Source organism: Puma concolor, chromosome B3 (genome assembly GCF_028749965.1).
Source record: "Puma concolor isolate L17-30 chromosome B3, mPumCon1.1.hap2, whole genome shotgun sequence".
Lineage (NCBI taxonomy): Eukaryota > Metazoa > Chordata > Mammalia > Carnivora > Felidae > Puma > Puma concolor.
The window spans coordinates 42,601,082-42,620,671 of NC_141672.1; the positions used below are offsets into that span (position 1 = coordinate 42,601,082).

Genomic DNA, 19,590 nt, shown 5'->3' on the forward strand with positions numbered 1-19,590 from the left:
AAGTCAGGAGACTATAGATGCTGGAGAGGATGTGGAGAAACGGGAACCCTCTTGCACTGTTGGTGGGAATGCAAATTGGTGCAGCCACTCTGGAAAACAGTGTGGGGGTTCCTCAAAAAATTAAAAATAGACCTACCCTATGCCCCAGCAGTAGCACTGCTAGGAATTTACCCAAGGGATACAGGAGTACTGATGCATAGGGGCACTTGTACCCCAATGTTTATAGCAGCACTCTCAACAATAGCCAACTTATGGAAAGAGCCTAAATGTCCATCAACTGATGAATGGATAAAGAAATTGTGGTTTATATACACAATGGAGTACTACATGGCAATGAGAAAGAACGAAATATGGCCCTTTGTAGCAACGTGGATGGAACCGGAGAGTGTGATGCTAAGTGAAATAAGCCATACAGAGAAAGACAGATACCATATGGTTTCACTCTTATGTGGATCCTGAGAAACTTAACAGAAACCCATGGGGGAGGGGAAGGAAAAAAAAAAAGAGCTTAGAGTGGGAGAGAGCCAAAGCATAAGAGACTCTTAAAAACTGAGAACAAACTGAGGGTTGATGGGGGGTGGGGGGGAGGGGAGGGTAAGTGATGGTTATTGAAGAGGGCACCTTTTGGGATGAGCACTGGGTGTTGTATGGAAACCAATTTGATAATAAATTTCATATATTAAAAAATAATAATAACATGAAAGGATAATGCAGTCAAATCTAATTCTAATAAATGCTACATTAACAAAAAAATGAATAAACATGAAAGATTAATTAAATAAATAAGATAAAATAAAGTAAAATAAATAAAATAAAAACCATTGAGTTTCCACCTTCAAAGATTCAGATCAAATTGGCCCGGAGTGGAGCCTAGGCATCAGGATTTCTTAAAGTTCAAAGGTGATTATATTGTACAACCAAGCTTGGGACCACTGGTCTAAACTCTAATTACCTGTGCAGATTTTATAGTAACAATAGACTTCCAAAAATAACACAAGAAAAAACAAAGAAAGTGACACCCCACATTCTGAAGCCTCTCTGCCCCCAGAGTAAGGACTCTGATTATATCAATTAATGGGATCTCATCTTGCCTACCTACTCCCTGTGGGCATTCTGAACAGGATCCCATCTTTATGTTCCTTTATAGAAAATAAAATACAGTTGACCCTTGAACAAGGTGGGGGCTAGAGGTATTGACCACATATAGTGGGAAACCCATATAACTTTGGACTCCCCCCAAACTTAACCACTAATAGCCTACTGTTGACCAGAGGCCTTACTGATAACAGTCAACTAACATATATTTTGTATGTTATATGCATTGTAAACTATATTCTTACAATAAAGTATTTAGAGAAAAGAACATGTTATTTAAAAAAAGCATAGGGAAGAGAAAATATATTTACAGCACGATACTGAAAACAATCTGCCTATAGGCAGTGCACCCAGCGGTCCCTCAGATCTGTCGCTTGCTTCAACAGTATTTGGGCAGAACAGGCCCAGGGATGCCCCTCTTCCAGCCTCCCACCACCCTCCAACCTCTTTTCCAGTCACAATATTTAGAATTGTCTTCTCAGCTACCCTCTGTCTGTGGGACCAGCCAACACTGTTTTCTGAGCTTAGCTGCTTATTGCTGATCAACCATGAGCCCCCAGATCCATCAGAATTATTCCACTCAGGTGGAGGCCACCATCAGCTACCTGGTCAACACGCATCTGCCGGCCTCCTACACCTCTCTCTCTGGGCTTCAGTTTCAAATTCCACCATGTGGCTCTGGAAGGTGTGGGCCACTTCTTCTGTGAGCTGGCTGAGGAGAAACACTAGGTCACCAAGCCTCTCTTGATGCAAAACCAGCACGGCAGCCATGTCCTGTCCCAGGAGGCAGAAGCCAGCCCAGGATAAGGGGGTAAAACCCCCAATGCCACGGAAACTGCCAAGGTCCTAGAGACGCGCCCGAGGCAGGCCCTTCTGGATATTTATGCCCTGGGCTCTGCGCTGGCAGGCTCCCATCCCTGTGACTGTGGAAAACCACTTCCTGGATGAGGAGGTGAGCTGCATCAAGAAGACAGGGACCATCTGACTAAGGTCCGCAGGCTGGCCAGTCCTAAGGACTGGAAGAGGATCTCTCAGAAAGGCTCACTCTTTCATGTGACTGGGAGCCTCCAGGACCCAGCAGCCCTTCAGGGGCCCTTCTGGCATCCTCCTGGCATCATGGTTTCTGTCTGATTATCTCAGCCACGATAGGGCTCTTTAAATACCCTAGAGCCCTCTCCTAAGCTGTGGACCAAATGGAAACAATAAAGCTTTCATAGTAAGGAAAAAAAAAAAAAAAAACCCTAGCAAATAAAAAAAAAGTATTTAAGTGGACCCATGCAGTTCAAACACATGTTGTTCAAGGGTTAACTGTAGCTTCTTGAAGAATGTGTACAACTTAGCAATGTGGTAATAAATTATTCAATTTTTAAATAAAGAACTGTGTTTCTAATTTTTTAAAAAGAGTAAAACCTGTGCTAATTACTAAGGTGACCACACATGTTTTTTTTTTTTAATTTTTTTTAACGTTTATTTATTTTTGAGACAGAGACAGAGTATGAACAGGGGAGGGGCAGAGAGAGAGGGAGACACAGAATCTGAAACAGGCTCCAGGCTCTGAGCAGGCAGCACAGAGACTGACCCGGGGCTCGAACTCATGGACCGTGAGATCATGACCTGAGCCGAAGTCGGACGCTTAACCGACCGAGCCACCCAGGCGCCCCATGACCACACATGTTTCAACCTGATACGTAGACAAAGCTTTGCATCTCTCAGGTCTGCACGACCTCTAATTCTTTGGGTAATCTTGGGTAAGTCATTCAGCCTTTATAAAATGTTTTCCTCTTCTGTAAAATAAAGGAGCTGGCTAAATGACTTTGAGAACATTTAGGTCATACCAATTCACCACTGCTCATCTTATAAGTTAAATGATTGGAGGCAAATCACCTAAGAGGAAACAGATGGTCTCTTGAATGCTGGATTTTCTCTTGTGTTTCATAACACAGGGTGCTTTGCTTTTTCGACTCCTACAAATTTCATTCAACATGAATCCAGTAAATATAAAATGTCACGTGCCTGGTCAATCTAAGGTTGTGAATCCATAAACAAAATTTCTCTCCCAGATATGTGTGTGTGTGTGATTGTGTGAAAAGAGAGAGAAAACTTAACCTCATTTATTCCCTTATATTTAAGGTAGTTTCCAAGGTTTTCAAATGGCAGAGAAATTAATTTACCAAGATGTTTAAAGAATATGATAGAGGGATTCCAATTGCAGCAAAGACAACACGGAACATCTGTCCACCAGCAGTTCTAGGAAATATTATTCCATAACCTGATAAAAGAAAAAAGGATAAATGCCATCCCCCTCAAAATATGGTAACTTGGTATAATTTACACATTTGACACTGGGCTTTGAGAACAAATCTTTAGTCGTTGGTACTCTAAGAGGCCTAGCACACACAGCACATATTAAAAAACAAAACAAAACAAATAAAAAAAAACATGAGAATTCAGATTTCACTCTAAGAAAATAATCAAGAAATGTGAATGAAAACGAAAAAGATTTTTCACAGTATCAGTATTACAAATTAAAAAAAAAATTGGAATCAGTATACCTGTTCAGCAATAAAGGAACCTGATCATGTACAATATGGTATATCAATGCAATGAAATATTGTGAGATCTTTAAGGATCATAATGAAATATATATGACTAGAAAGATACTGATGACATATTGCTCTGAGAAAGCCGTCTAAAACTGACTATTGTCATTTATATACGAAGAACTTTCTGAGACAAAAGGTTGACAGTTCAGGTATGGGGAGCTGTGAGATTATGCTCAATTGTTTAAAAATTGTGGTTTTCTATGTATCCAAGTTTTGCATGTAGCACATTCTACTTTTGCAAGCAAACCAGAAAGTGAAGAGCATTTGCTTTATTTATCAACTAATTTTTAAAATGCATGCCACAGTTTATGAGCTCGGGCCTTCACCCAGATTCCTTTGAACCTGTTGGTATACTCTCATTCCCAGGTGCCATAAGTATCAACTGTGAAGGCAGCGTGTCCTTCTCTCGAGAAGTGTCCCTAGCCCAGTGGAGATGCTGCACCTGGGAGGTCTGCCCACACCTCACCTTGGGAGGCACGAGTCCCAACAGCTGACTGACAGAGGGTTATAAAAACACATCTTGTGGGGGCGCCCGGGTGGCTCAGTTGGTTAAGCATCAGGCTTCAGTTCAGATCATGATCTCATGGTTCGTGAGTTCGAGCCCTGCATCAGGCTCTCTGCTGTCAGTGCAGATTCTGCTTCAGATCCTCTGTCCCCCTATCTCTGCCCCTCCCCTGCTTGCACACGTGCTCTCTCTCTGTCTCAAAAATAAATAAACATTAAAAAAAATTTGTGGTGTAATTTAGTAATAAATTATCTGCGGTGCAATCCCTGCTTCAGAGCTACTCTGTTGGATTAGACTAATGTTTGTGGTCATACCTCCCTTTGTTGATTTATCAATTTTAGGTATTTTGTAACTGAAAGGGATTCAACCCCTATAACCATCTTCTTCCATCTCTCCAAGTTTGATATTTATATTACCACTTCTCATTCTTCTATGTTTGCCTTTGTACTTAAAAAAAAATACCTCTGTTTAGGGGTGTCTGGGTGGCTCACTTAAGCGTCCAACTGTTGGTTTCAGCTCAAGTCATGATCTCATGGTTTGTTAGTTGGAGCCCCAGGTCCAGCTCTGTGCTGCAGCCCAGAGCCTGCTTGGGATGCTCTCTCTCTCCCTCTCTCTCTGTCCCTCCCTAACTCGTGCTTTCTTTCTCAAAGTAAATAAACTTAAAAAAAAAACACTGTTTAAATATTTTTTATAAATTCTCGATTCCTGATATTGTAATAAGGAGTTTACCTTCCCTATTATCTTTTCTCCCTCTTTCCTTCCCTTCGTAATCATTCCATATTCTAGGTTTTTTTTCTTTTTTTAATGTTTATTTATTTTGAGGTGGGGAGGGGTGGAGAGAGAGAGAAAGAGAGAGAGAATCCCAAGCAGGCTCAGAGCTATCAGTTCAGATCCTGACTTGAGGTTCGAACTCACACACAGCGAGATCATGACCTGAGCCAAAATCAAGAGTCAGACTCTCAACCAAGTCACCCAGGTGCCCCTCTGGTTTCTTTTTTTATCATCCTCTGTAATAGCATTTGCACCCTGTTCTGCAGCTACAACCTACCCCTTTGGGGAGCTCCTTATTCTAAGAAAAAAAATTTTTGAACCTCATTCATGGGTCCTTTTTTGCCCACGAGTTGATGATGCACCTTTTGGGGGAGTGCGAGAAGAGAATGAAGTCCCAATTGACTTATTTGGGCACATTTTTCTAGCTTTGAAACATTTTTTTGTTGAGATGGGGTGGGGGTGGGGGACAACTTTTTTACTCCCCACACTTTCTGGTTCAGAGACCATACTTTTAGGCCAAGATTTTAAGAGACCCAAGTGTAGGAAAGAAGAAAAAATGTCCTTTTCACAGACAGCCATGAATATTGCCAGCTTCCCTTTTTTATCTTAGTAGACCTAGTTCTGGAAGGGTACCTGCCCCTTAAACTGACTACTTTATTTCATTATATCTAAGATACCAAACATATAAAGATATGGACAGTATGCAGGCAGTTCCTTATGCAAAACATTTATCAAATATTTACATCCTCAGAAAAAAAAGCACAATATCTACCAATTGTAGATATGATGATTAAAGAAGTCATTAAAGAGTTTCTAAACGTCCAAAAGGAGGCACTAGTCTTATTTCCTAAGGGAGGTATTCCTGATAAGATGAGAGAAGTCATCATCTGCAAATTAAGAGAAAAAACAAAAACCAAAGTTTGGGGTTGTGTAATTTATATTTCTTCAAGAAGAACACTAAAGAAAATTAGTTTCATTTAGTTGGGTTAAAAACAAACCCATATTTAACTGGGTGAAGTTAGAAATTTTCCTTAGGCTCAGGTGAAATAGAAATGCTTAGGATGATCATTTGTGATGAAGAACCGTATTTGTTTTCGGGGTGTCATAACTTTAAGAAGTTGTATATGGATTAGATATGACTATAACAATATTTTTTGAGGAAACTGGTGAGAGTGTGTATATAAATTTAGCATAAGGATTAAAATGTTAATAAAGTTCAATTATTTTAAAGTAATTAACAAATCTGGGTCATAGATAGCTATAGAGAGACTTCCAATTTAAGCAAACTGCGAACATGAGAAATAAAAGAAAAATAATAATAAGAGCACAGTGATTTTATCACATCACTGGAGAAAAGAAAGGAGTTCATGACAGAGCCAGCAATTTCTGGAAAGTTTATAATACACAGAATTTTGTTGGTGAAAGAACCTTGGCCAAATCTAAATCTAAAACAGTAATTGTAACAATGGGGTGTCCTGGTTGGTTAAGTGTCCAACTCTTGATTGTGGCTCAGGTCATGACCTCATAGTTTGTGAGTTTCAGCCCTGTATTGAGCTTGGTGCTGACCATGTGCAGCCTGCTTCAGATTCTCTCTCTCCCTCTTCTCTGCCCCTCCCTCCCTCTCTCTCTCTTAAAATAAATAAACTTTTTTAAAAAAAATTTTTTTTAACGTTTATTTATTTTTGAGACAGAGAGAGACAGAGCATGAACGTGGGAGGGGCAGAGAGAGAGGGAGACACAGAATCGGAAGCAGGCTCCAGGCTCCGAGCCATCAGCCCAGAGCCTGACGCGGGGCTCAAACTCACGGACGGCGAGATCGTGACCTGAGTTGAAGTCCGACGCTTAACCGACTAGAGCCACCCAGGCGCCCCAAAATAAATAAACTTTAAAACAAAACAACAATAAAAAAAGAATGTACTTTTTTAGGCTACCTAGATATTTCTTTTCAAGAAAGTTAAGTTATATGGTTATTTTTCATCCATTAGAAAATCAATACAATCAGACTTTTTTCCTTTTCCTGTAACAATTAAAATTGCAAAGTCGGAATCTTTTTTTTTTTTTTTTTTTTGGTTGCAATCTTTTAATGTATTGTTGCCTGTTTTACGTAAGGATAATACCGATGTTACCACAGAATTTACAGACTAAAACAATTCTGGCCAGAGTAGACTCACGTCTAGATGACTATAGCTTAATTTTTGATTTTTGATCTAGCCGAGTTTCAGTAACACCTTTCAGGACAGATATATGTGTTAATATGGGGCGCCTGGGTGGCTCAGTTGATTAAGCATCCGACTTTGGCTCAGGTCATGATCTCATGGTGCGTGAGATAGAGATAGCCCTGCATCAGGCTCTGCACCTGGCATGGAGCCTGCTGGGGTTTCTCTCTGTCCCTCTCCTCTTGCCCCTCCCCTGCTCATGTGTCCTTGTGCATGTACACACTCTCTCCCTCAAATAAATAAATAAATAAATAAATAAATAAATAAATAAATAAAATAAAGAGTAATAGTAGTGACCTGTTCAAGAGGTCAGTGCCTTAATTCTCTAAACGCTCCTGAGAAACTGCAAATACAGAGTCAGGGAGAAAGTGGAAAGTGATACAATGAGGAGAATAATTCAAAGATTTTTTTCTGTGCTTCCTGATTCCTTATGAAATGTCAGAATAAATCTGGTACTAATATATCAAAACTAGACATGGATAGCAGAGGTATAAAGGAAGGAGGGAGAAAAGGAATAAAGGAAGGACATTATAAACTGCCTATAAACATAGAAGCCCAAATCTAAATAAAATATTATTAAATAAAATCTAGCAGAGTTATAAAAGAATACATTATGACTAAAAGCATGTACTAACATTGAATAGGAAATCACTAAAAACATAATAAATTTAATATAAATATATATAATAATATAATAATAAAGGTGAAAGCATATATTATTTTAATTAGTACAAAAATAGGTGAAATAGTTTTAGGGTAATATTTTGTAAGTTAGAAATAGGAACAGAATGTTTAAATTTGATAAAACAAGTAACTATAACAAACTCCAGCAGCTTCATGTTTAATAGTGAAATATTGGCGGTATTCTATTTCAAATACCTCTAAAAGCAAGGTAAGAATGCCATTATGGGAGTCACAGATAAATCTAATAGCAAAATTAAAATCCTAAAATTTCAGATATTGTAGTGGTTGGATACAAAGTACAAAATATGTTTGATTTGTTTAATGAGACAAAAAAAAAAAATAGAGACAGGTAGGAATACAAGATTATCAAGAAACACCAAACAAATTTAAAGAGGATAAAATAGAACTTCCAGAAAGGAAAAATATAATTCTCAAAATTAAAAATTCAAAACATTAGAAAAGAATATGGAGTCAAAAAGAAAATAAGGAAAGGTATGTCTTATTGTATTACTCAAAATACAGCAAAAAAGACAAAATAGCAGAGAATGTAAAATAGGAGTTAAGAGAAGTCAGAGGAGTGAAATAATAGGTCAATAATATTGGTCATTTAAAAAAAATTAATGAATTTCCCAGAATTGGTAAGAGAAACAACTATGAAGATTCAGGAGGCAAACCCCAAGCAAAATAAAAACAAACGTTACATCTAGACTGTTAAATTAAAACTGAAAAAGAGCAGAGATCAAAAGAAGCTCATAGAATCAGAGAAAGTAGTTTCTGATGCCAGAGAGAAAAGATAAATTACCTACAACAGTATAGGCAATTAGATTGACAGAAAATGCCTTAAAAGCAGCTGAAGGAAGCTACAAAATAGTGAAATAATTTAGTCTCCCATGTTCTGAAAGAAAACAATTGTCAACCTAGTATTGCATACTCTGCTAAAATACATTTCAAGAAAGAAGATGAGATGAATACACACTTAGGCCAAAACAAAACGAATAAAAAAAGAGTGCTTTCACTAGCAGACTCTCACCAGAGAAATGTATTAAAGATGTATTTCATAGAAGAATTAAACTGGACCACTTTCTTATACCATACACAAAAATAAATTCAAAATGGATGAAAGACCTAAACGTGAGATAGGAAACCATCAAAATCCAGGAGACAACAAGCAGCAACCTCTTTGACCTTGGCCACAGCAACTTCTAACTAGACATGTCTCCAGAGGGGAGGGAAATAAAAGCAAAAATGAACTACTGAGACCTCATCAAGATAACCTTCTGCACAACAAGGGAAACAATCAAGGAAACTAAAAGGCAAATGGCAGAATGGGAGAAGATATGAGCAAGAAAAAAAGGGGGGGTTAATATCCAAAATCTATAAAGAACTTATCAAACTCAACACCCAAAAAACAAAGAATCCGGTAAAGAAATGGGCAGAAGACATGAATAAAGCACTTTCCAACGAAGACATCCAGGTGGCTAACAGACACATGACAAGATGGTCAACATCACTCATCATCAGGGGAATACAAATCAAAACTACAGTGACATACAACATCACGCCTGTCAGAATGGCTAAAATGAACAACTCAGGAAACAACAGATGCTGGCAAGGATATGGAGAAAGAGGAACCCTGTCGTATTGTAGGTGGGAATGCAAACTGGTGCAGCCACTCTGGAAAACAGTGTGGAGGTTCCTCAAAAAATTAAAAATATAACTACCCTACAACCTAGCAATTGGGTGACCTACTAGGTATTTATCTAAAGGATACAAAAATGCTGATTTGAAGGGCACATGTACACCAATGTTTATAGCAGTGCTATCAACAATAGCCAAATATTGGAAAGAACCCAAATGTCCATCAAATGATGAATGAATAAAGAAGATGTGGCATATATATATATATATATATATATGTATATACATATATATATACATATACATATATATATGCCATGGTATACTACTCAGGAATCAAAAAGAATGAAATCTTACCACTTGCAACAATGTGGATGGAACTAGAGTGTATTATGCTAAGCAAAATAAATCAGGCAGAGAAAGACAAAACATGATATGATTTCATTCATGTGTGGAATTTAAGAAACACAACAGATGACCATAGGGGAAGGGAAGGAAAAATAAGATAAAAACAGAGAGGGAGGCAAACCTTAAGAGACTCTTTTTTTTTTAATTTTTTTTTTTTTTTTTACATTTTATTTATTTTTGAGAAACAGAGTGAGATAAAGCGTGAGCAGGGGAGGGGCAGAAAGAGAAGGAGACACAGAATCTGAAGCAGGCTCCAGGCTCTGAGCAAGCAGTCAGCACAGAGCTCAACGCGGGGCTTGAACCCACAAACTGAGATCATGACCTGAGCCGAAGTCGGACGCTCAACCGACTGAGCCACCCAGGCGCCCCCTTAAGAGACTCTTAAATACAGACAACAAACTGAGGGTTGATGGAGGGGTTGTCTGTGGGGTGGGAGGGGGGGATGGACAAAATGGGTGATGGGCATTAAGGAGGGCACTTGTTGGAATGAACACTGGGTGTCATATGTAAGGGATGAATCACTGGGTTCTACTCCTGAAACCAGTACTACACTGTATGTTAACTAACTTGAATTTAGGTAAATAAATTTAAAAAATAAATACAATGACATTTAATATTCATACAACAACAAAAAGATATATTTCACTAGGAAAATTATCCCTGAAAGAACCCCTGAGATGAAGAAAGAATTAATAAAGAAACCAATAAAATGTGAGCAAGTCAAAACAGAAACTACATGTATAATAATACATATGGGAGTTTTAAAAATGAGACTGAACAAGAACACTCTGCGATGACATGTTAGATGAGAACAGGGTGATGGTAACCAGAGGTACAATACCCCAAGAGACAGACTGTAAGCATTAAGAGAAGGGAAGCAAATGAAATGAGCACAACTGTCCAGATGGTTTGGAAGTAATTTCTAGAATGGGACATAGAGAGGGGGATCCCCAAAGAGCATGACGATGTTGCTGAGTTGAGGAGACAGAGATTGGATTTCTGTAAAGCTCAGGTGGCTACAGTTTGTGGGCAGAGTTTCACAGTGGAGGAAGCTACACAGAGAATGAGTTCTAGATATCTACACTGAATCTTTGGCTGGCTGAAAAACATTCTGCACATGAAACAGATGCAACTTTGTAAGGCTGGTCAAAAACAATTTTCTGAGCGTGGCAGACAGACTCTCAAAGTGGCCCCCATGGTCTAGTGTTCATGCCCTGAGTGATCCCTTCCCTTTGACAGTGGGTAGGACCTGTGATTTATTTCTAGTGACACATAATATATCAAAAGTGGTAGGACACCCATGATCCCAATTATGTGATTAAGATCAAATGAGATTGTGTGTTGCTTCTGCTAGTCTCTCTCTACCTTGTTGGCCTTGAAGAAGGAAGCTGCCATGTTGTAAACTGCCATGGGCAGGGACCTGGAGATAGCCTTGGCAGACAGCCACTGTGAAACTGGGATCCTTGGTCTGACAGCTGAAGGAACTATATGTAGCTAAAAGCTACATGAGTTTGCAAACAGGTTTGTCCCCAGTTGAGCATTGGATGAGACCACACCCCTGTCTGATACCTTGACTGTAGTCTTGCAAAGGACTCCTCTAAACTGTGCTGAGACTCCCGACTTACAGAAACATAATAAATATGTTTTAAGTTTGTGTTAATGTTGTTCTGAAGCAACAGTTAACTAATGTATTGGGAAAAACCAATTACTGTGGCCTGTAAACTGGAATATTCCTGGAGTTCACACCAGGTTAGGAACTGTTTGAGTTTTCTCAGCTGGGGTGAACAAGGCTTCGTTGTGTGTTCAGGGCATTCAGTAGAGAACCCAAAAAGGCTGGGACTAAGGAGTGCAGCACAATTTGCTCCTGAGAAAGGGCTACTTTAAGCCTAAAAGGACCTTAAGACAAATCTTGAAAGGATTAAAGTAATGTGTAAGTAACTTATTTAATTGCCTGTCACAGAACGCTAAGGAATTTAAAGGAATATAATAAAACAAAGCATCTCAAAACAATTTGCAATATCTATCATCTGATTTCTAAAAATCAATGGACATACAAAGAAGCAGGAAAATGCAACCCATTACCAAAAGAAAAACTACTTAAGAGAAACCAACCCATAAATAGTAATTCCATTAAACTGATGGAGTTTGTAGACAAGGAACTTAAACGGGCTAATATAAATATGCCCAAAGATGTAAGGAATCATTAACATAATGAGGAGAGAAATGGAACACGTAAGAAGAAACCAAATGAAAATTCTAGAAATGAAAAATACAATATCCAAAAAAAGAATATTTCACTAGATGAGATTTTCAGAAGAAAAGATTAATAAACTTAAAGATACAGAAGTAGGGGCGCCTGGGTGGCGCAGTCGGTTAAGCGTCCGGCTTCAGCCAGGTCACGATCTCGCGGTCCGTGAGTTCGAGCCCCGCGTCAGGCTCTGGGCTGATGGCTCGGAGCCTGGAGCCTGTTTCCGATTCTGTGTCTCCCTCTCTCTCTGCCCCTCCCCCGTTCATGCTCTGTCTCTCTCTGTCCCAAAAATAAAAACGTTGAAGAAACTATTAAAAAAAAAAAAAAAAGATACAGAAGTAGATTTTATTCAAACTATCATAAGCAATGCAAACCAGAAGACTGTGGAACACTTTCAAGGTGCTGGACTAGAATTGTATATCCAATGAAAATGTCTTTTTAAAAAAGGCAAAACAAAAACTTTTTCAGACAAATAGAACCTGAGAGGATATATCACCAGATTTTTGTGATTCTTCATATGCTGAGTACTTCTGGATTGTATCATCTACATTTTCAATATTATGTTATGAGACTCTGAGGCTAATTTAAATCGTATGTTGGATGCTGATATTTTCATGTTAGCAGGCAATCCACCTGTTTAGATTCAGGCTGCGAGTTCCAACTCACATTCTATGGAATGTGTTCACCTCCCATGGCTTCTGCAGTATCATTTGGACCTGTCCCACATGTCCATCCCTCGGGGGTCAGTCTGAGACCCAGACTCAGGCCTACCCACTAGCTCAGTGCTCAAAGTCTTTGATGTGCAAATTAGGATCAGATCCAGGCATGTGCATGTCCGGGTGAGTCCAGATCTTCAGCAGTTTGATAGGCTCACTTTCCCAAACAGTTTCCTCTCTGTGATCTCCCTTTCCTATTCCTGGGGGCTCCCCTTGTTGGTCTTCTAGCCAGAAACCAGCTACTACTTTCATGATTGCACTGTATCTGGGGCCAGACGGTGGGGGAGAGAGAAAGGAGGAAGAAAAGGTGAAGGATTTGGCTCTGGCCTTGAAACTACGACTTCAGGGAACAGAATTTCCCTCAGGACTTTGCCTCTTGTGGCTTCCTTGTTGCTTCCACTGTTGCTTTTGTCACCACCCTAGGATTGCCTGACAGCTTGGGTGCAAGACAATGAAGAAAAGGAATAAATGGGAGAATTTCCACACGTTCTCTGAGCCATAAGAGCTCCCTTCCTGCTCCTGAGCCAGAACTAGAGGGTGTCTCCAAGAGCTCTCTGACTATTCACTTCTGACTTTTGAGTGCATTAAGGTTAGTCTGGGGGTGGGGGCATACCAGAGCGGGGAAAATGGTTAATTCGCTGCCAGTACAGTGCTTCAAATTCTGGTGTTCTTCCTCAATATCTTGCTGCTACTATTTACTTTTCAGATTCTTCAAATACCTGATCTATATATTCTCTCTAGATTTTATAGTTACATTCCGGGGGGCAGAAAGCGTGCAGTGTGCTTACTCTACCTTACCCATTACGGGAGGTCGGTCAATCGACTTTGGACAAAGTTGCCATGGCAATCTATGAAAAAACAGATAGTCTTTTCAACAAGTGATTTTGATACAACAGGTTGTGCGCATTAAGAACACCACCACCAAATCTTGATGCTTACCTCACACAATTCACCAAAAATAACTTGAAATGTATCGTATAGATACATATAAAAACCAAACTATAAAACTTCTGGAAATCTTTGTGACTTTAGTGTAGCCGAAAACTTCTTAAATAGAACACAAAAAGCACAACCCTTAAGAGAAAAAATTATAGACTAGAATTTATAAAAAAAAAATACAATTCTCTTCAAAAGAAACCACCAATAAAATGAAAATCAATCCACAGTCTAGGAGCAAATATTGGCAATTCATATGCCTGACAAAGTGCTTTTCCCCAAAATGTATACCAAACACTTATAACTCTGCATTAACAAGACAAATGAAAACAAGGGCAAAAGATTTGAACAGACACTCACAAGAGATGATATAAAAATGGCCAATAATCTCATAAAAATGCTCAAGATAAATAGTCATTAGGGAAGTGCAAATTAAAATCACATTGAGATATCATTAGATGGGCTAAGAGACTTTACAACATCATTTTTTTGGTGGGGTGTAGAGCAATTGAATTTTCACTTTTGCTGAATGGAGTGTAAAATGACATAACCACTCTGGAGAACCACTCTGTTTGGCAGTTTCCTATAGAGTCATACATACTCATCCGCATAGTTCATTTCACATAGTAATTTCCATAGTAATTCCTTCCCTAGGCATTTACCAAAACAAAATAAAAACATGTTTCCTCACAAATACTTACATAAAAAAATATTTGTAGCAGCTTCATTTATGATAGACAAACCTAAAAACAACTCAAGGCTCATCACTGTGAATGGGTTAACAAAGTTTGGTATAGATATATAATAGAATACTACTCAGCAATAAAAAGAAAAGACATACTGATAAATGCAGTAATGTAGCCTAATGTCAACAGTATGGAGGTTCCTAAAAAAATTAAAAATAGAAATACCATATGATCCAATAATTCCACTATTGTTTACCCAGAGAAAATAAAAACACTAATTGGAAAAGATATACACATCCCTATATTTATTGCAACGTTGTTAATAATAGCCAAGATACGGAAGCAACCTGTGTCCACCAATAGACAAATGGATAAGGAAGATGTGGTTGGTATGTATGTACATATGTATGTATATATGTATGTATGTATCTATCCATCCATCTATCAGCTACATTATAGAATACTACACAGCCATAAAAAGGATGTCTTGTGTTATTTGAGACAACATGGACAGATCTAAAGGGTATTATGCCAAGTGAAATAAATTAGATTAAGAAAGACAAATACCATATGATTTTACTCATAAACGGAATATATAATAAAACAAAAAACAAATGAACAAATAAAGAATAGAATCAGACTATGAACGCAGAGAATAAACTTATGGTTGCCAAAGGGGAGGGGGTGGGAGGTTGGGAAAATAGGTGAAGAGGCGTGGAAGATACAGGATTACAGTTACAGAATAAATAAGTCACAGGAATGAAATGCACAGCATAAGAAATATAGTCAATAATATTGTAATAGTGATGCATCCAGACTGTAGCTACTTGTGAACATAATGTATAAACTTCTCAAGTCACTGTTATACACCTGAAATTATGTAACATTGTATGCCAACTATACTAAAAAAACAAACTCAACCCCCCGACAAAATAAAACGAAACAAAATCATGCCAAATAGAAGAAGCCAGCCGTAAAAGACTGCATTACATGATTCCTTTATACTAAGTGATTCCAGTTTGTCTTTAAGAATAGTCAATATCATCACATAATAGTTCTCCCCAAATTCAAAGAAATTTCAGTCAAAACCCCAGCAGAATCCACCATAAATTTGACAATCTGACCTTGAAATTTAAACCCAAGAATAGGAAAGTTTATTCCAGGACTTTTTGCAAGGCTATTGTAATTTAAATAGGAGGGAATAGAATCAAAAGCCAGAAACAAATTTATGTCCAAATGAGAACCCAGAATACGATAGAGGTAACACTAAAAGTAATGAGAAATAATGAATTAGTCAATAAATTGTTCTGGAACAATGGACTCTTTATAGAGAAAAAATACGTTCAGCTAGATCCTACTTTACACATACACAGAAACACACATGCATACACAATCCAGGTTAATAATTTAATTAGAAATTAACTATTTAAATGTAAAAACAAAACCCAAAATTTTAAGACTTTTAGAAGAACGTTTAAGAAGATGTTTTTGTGACATTAAAGTTGGGAAAGACATAAACTGTACAAACGGTAAAGAAAAAGAGTGATAAGAATGCCTACATTAAAATTATATTTACTCTACCACAAAAGATAGCATAAGGAAAGATTTAAGGGGAATGTGCCCAGAATTTAGACCATAACAATCTCTGGAAAAAAGTGGAAGGGAACTAAGCCGTATTTCCTGCCAAAGTCTGATCTCCTTTTCGGAACATCTGTCTGCACTTTATATGGAATACTGAAAAGGATCGTTTCAATCAGAATATTTTTAGTTTTTATACTCATGTGGTGATTGCGTTGTAATTTATTCCTTCTCTGACTTCCACCTTCTTCCACCTTCCTATTATCTGCTGCTTTCTTTCCTCTTTCCAGCCTGCATGATTTCTTATTCCTACTCTTCCCTGTCTGGCCCGCAGCTACGATGTAGTTTCCTGTTTGGGTAAACTATATGTAATCTCAACGAAGGAAGTTATTGCACAGAATCTCACATCCAATGGCTTCTCCGCATAGGTAGCAGTCTTATGACTCTGAAAATAACCGTATCTTCATCTCTTACCTGCACGAAGAGTTCCACATCTTCTTGAGTCATACTAGAACGCTTTTCCAGAAACGCAATTTTTGTTTTAACTGCCAGCTGGTGCTGCTGTACTTCCAAGTCCTTCTCCAAGGCTTAAAATATCATCGCCCCAAGCACGAGGTACAGTGTATAGGTGAGCAACAGTGTGCCCTTCTGGAATCTGGTGTTTATCTCCTCTTTATATACTGGAATGAGGGTCAGAGAATTCAAATCACTTTCATGTAAGATGTAATGTCCTCTCAGAAGAAATCCAATATAACAAAGCAAAACAAAATTCTCAGGCACAGAATGTGAACTCCCTTTTATTAACCTACCTTTAAACAACTAGACAAAAGAGACCAATCCTAAATAGTCATGGTAACAGAAAAATAATTCCACTTTGTTCCTGACTAGAAATCTGCTTACTTTAAAAAAAAAAAAAAACAAAAAAACAAAAAACAAAAAAAAGCTGAATTGTGCTATTTGGGGAGATAGGGAAATATGGCGGGGTCGAAGTTCGCCAAACGACTCAGTTATTCAGTCAATTTCCTTAGAGGACATTTTACTATGGAGTATGTCCAGCGAACGTTTTTAAAAGAGTACAACGTTGATGCTTTAATTGATAACATGGATTACGTTAGATCATTCACATTGTACCAGTTACTAGCAGTAACTTACGTATCCTTGCTGTGTTGTTACCTTCCTCTGTAAAATGGAGATAATAATAGCTACTTGATAGGGTTGTTACAATGGTTAAACGAGGTAAGACGTGTAAACCCTTAGAATGAAGCCTAGCAAATAGGAAATCTTAGCTAGTGGTTGAAGCCGGGGTGATGTTTGTAGTAGCAGCAACAGTGTGGCAGGAGTATCTAGTCTGTATCCGGATTCCTTTACCCCGAGCTCTGCAAGCACGAAGCAGAAAGGAACGGTATCATTGCCGGCAAGATCAAGGAGACTCTTAGCTGAATAAGGCCAGATTCTGATAGTAAGAAAGGTGAAGCCCCTGTGTGTTTCACGTGCCTCTGGGACATTGCTTTGAGACAGGCATTCGTAGCTTTGAAGAAGCAGTGTTCTCCACTCAAATCTGCCTCTTCCACTTTAGAGAATGGGGCAAACCTCAGTAGCACGGACCCTCATCACTCGGCTGGGCTTTCTTTGCCAATGGGGTTTTAAAAATAAAGCTCCTGGGGCGCCTGGGTGGCTCAGTCGGTTAAGCGACCAGCTTTGGCTCAGGGCATGATCTCGCAGTTTGTGAGTTCGAGGCCTGTGTTGGGCTCTGTGCTGACAGCTCAGAGCCTGGAGCCTGCTTCAGATTCTGTGTCTCCTGCTCTCTCTCTGCCCCTCCCCTGCTCATGCTCTGTCTCTCTCTGTTTCTCAATAATAAATAAATGTCAAAAAAAATGTTTTTAATGAAAGCATGTGACTATATATTTTGTATGTGATATCCAGAACTCTTAAGAAAACATGACAATCACAAGCACATTTAAAGCCCATATGCTTAAAACATCTGATATGTACCCTAATAGCAACATTACACAAGTAAACATATCAGAGTCAGTTATTAATATACATTTCCAATGTCAAATAATACATTTAAGCATACTGCATGTAAATAATTCAGAACGACAATAAATCAGTACGATCTCGTCTAAGCAGTCCTTTCACTTTTCCATTTCCACCAGAATAATAATATGCTTTTATGATCTTCTATTTCCATGTTTAAATTTTTTTTTTCCAACGTTTTTATTTATTTTTGGGACAGAGAGAGACAGAGCATGAACGGGGGAGGGGCAGAGAGAGAGGGAGACACAGAATCGGAAACAGGCTCCAGGCTCCGAGCCATCAGCCCAGAGCCCGACGCGGGGCTCGAACTCACGGACCGAGAGATCGTGACCTGGCTGAAGTCGGACGCTTAACCGACTGCGCCACCCAGGCGCCCCTCTATTTCCATGTTTAAACTAACAATAGATACTGTGACTAAAAAAAAAAAAAAAGAAAGAAAAAATATCTGAGTTAAATCTACTCTGAGTTTCCTTAGGTCTGCCTGGCTTCAGTAAAATATTAAGAAGAAGGAGAAATCAAATAATTATGACCTAAAACTACAACAATGTTAATGTCAGTTGTATTGCAATAAAAAAAAAATACTTTCAGGAGCCATTACTTAGAAGAGCATTAAAAACGAATGCATCGGGGCGCCTGGGTGGCTCAGTCGGTTGAGCGTCCAACTTCAGCTCAGGTCACGATCTCACAGTCCGTGAGTTCGAGCCCCACGTCGGGCTCTGGGCTGATGGCTCAGAGCCTGGAGCCTGCTTCTGATTCTGTGTCTCCCTCTCTCTCTGTCCCTCCCCCGTTCATGCTCTGTCTCTCTCTGTCTCAAAAATAAATAAAAACGTTAAAAAAAATTAAAAAAAAAAAACAAACGAATGCATCTGCTTTAGCCATGTTTTGCACGAGGGCTTTCATTGATCTCTTGGGATAACACACTGGCCTGGAAGATTTTAAAGCTTTCATTAATACCACTTGGAGGTGTATTCTCCGGTCATACTACCAAGCCAAGGCTGATCCCCACCATCTCTGTCACCCAAGACCAGGCCCCCACTCTAGTGAGGCAATTTCAAAGTAATCCTACTGCTAGATCGAAAGTTTTGCGATTCAACTTGTAGGCCGGATTGCTGAAAAGGGACATTTTGAGCTCGTCTAAATGAGCCTTTCACTCCACAGTTCCACCTAGAACCTTGGGGACAGCTAGTTCTAACATAGTCGCCTCCCTATTATTACCACATCCTTCCCGTTGGCCATGCCCAGGAATGTGATTCACAGACATTCTACACCCACACTCCCCTCACCTGCTACATCTTTGCTGTGGCCTCATTTGGCTCACGCTTCCTGTTCTATCAGGCCAGGATAGATCCCTTTCTTGGCAATGATGTGGCTCCCATTGGGAACCTCTTTACATTCACTCCTTCAGACCACTTCAACTCTTGTCCCTTCAGACTCATGCTCAATACTGTCAGGCCTCTGCTCTACCTGTG

At 39.0% G+C, this 19,590-nt stretch overlaps 1 pseudogene; it reads right to left on the reverse strand.

Moving 5' to 3' along the window:
- Positions 1–19,357, reverse strand: part of LOC147579932 (potassium channel, subfamily K, member 16-like) — a 50,916-nt pseudogene extending 31,559 nt beyond the window's left edge.
- Positions 19,358–19,590: the final 233 nt, after the last annotated feature.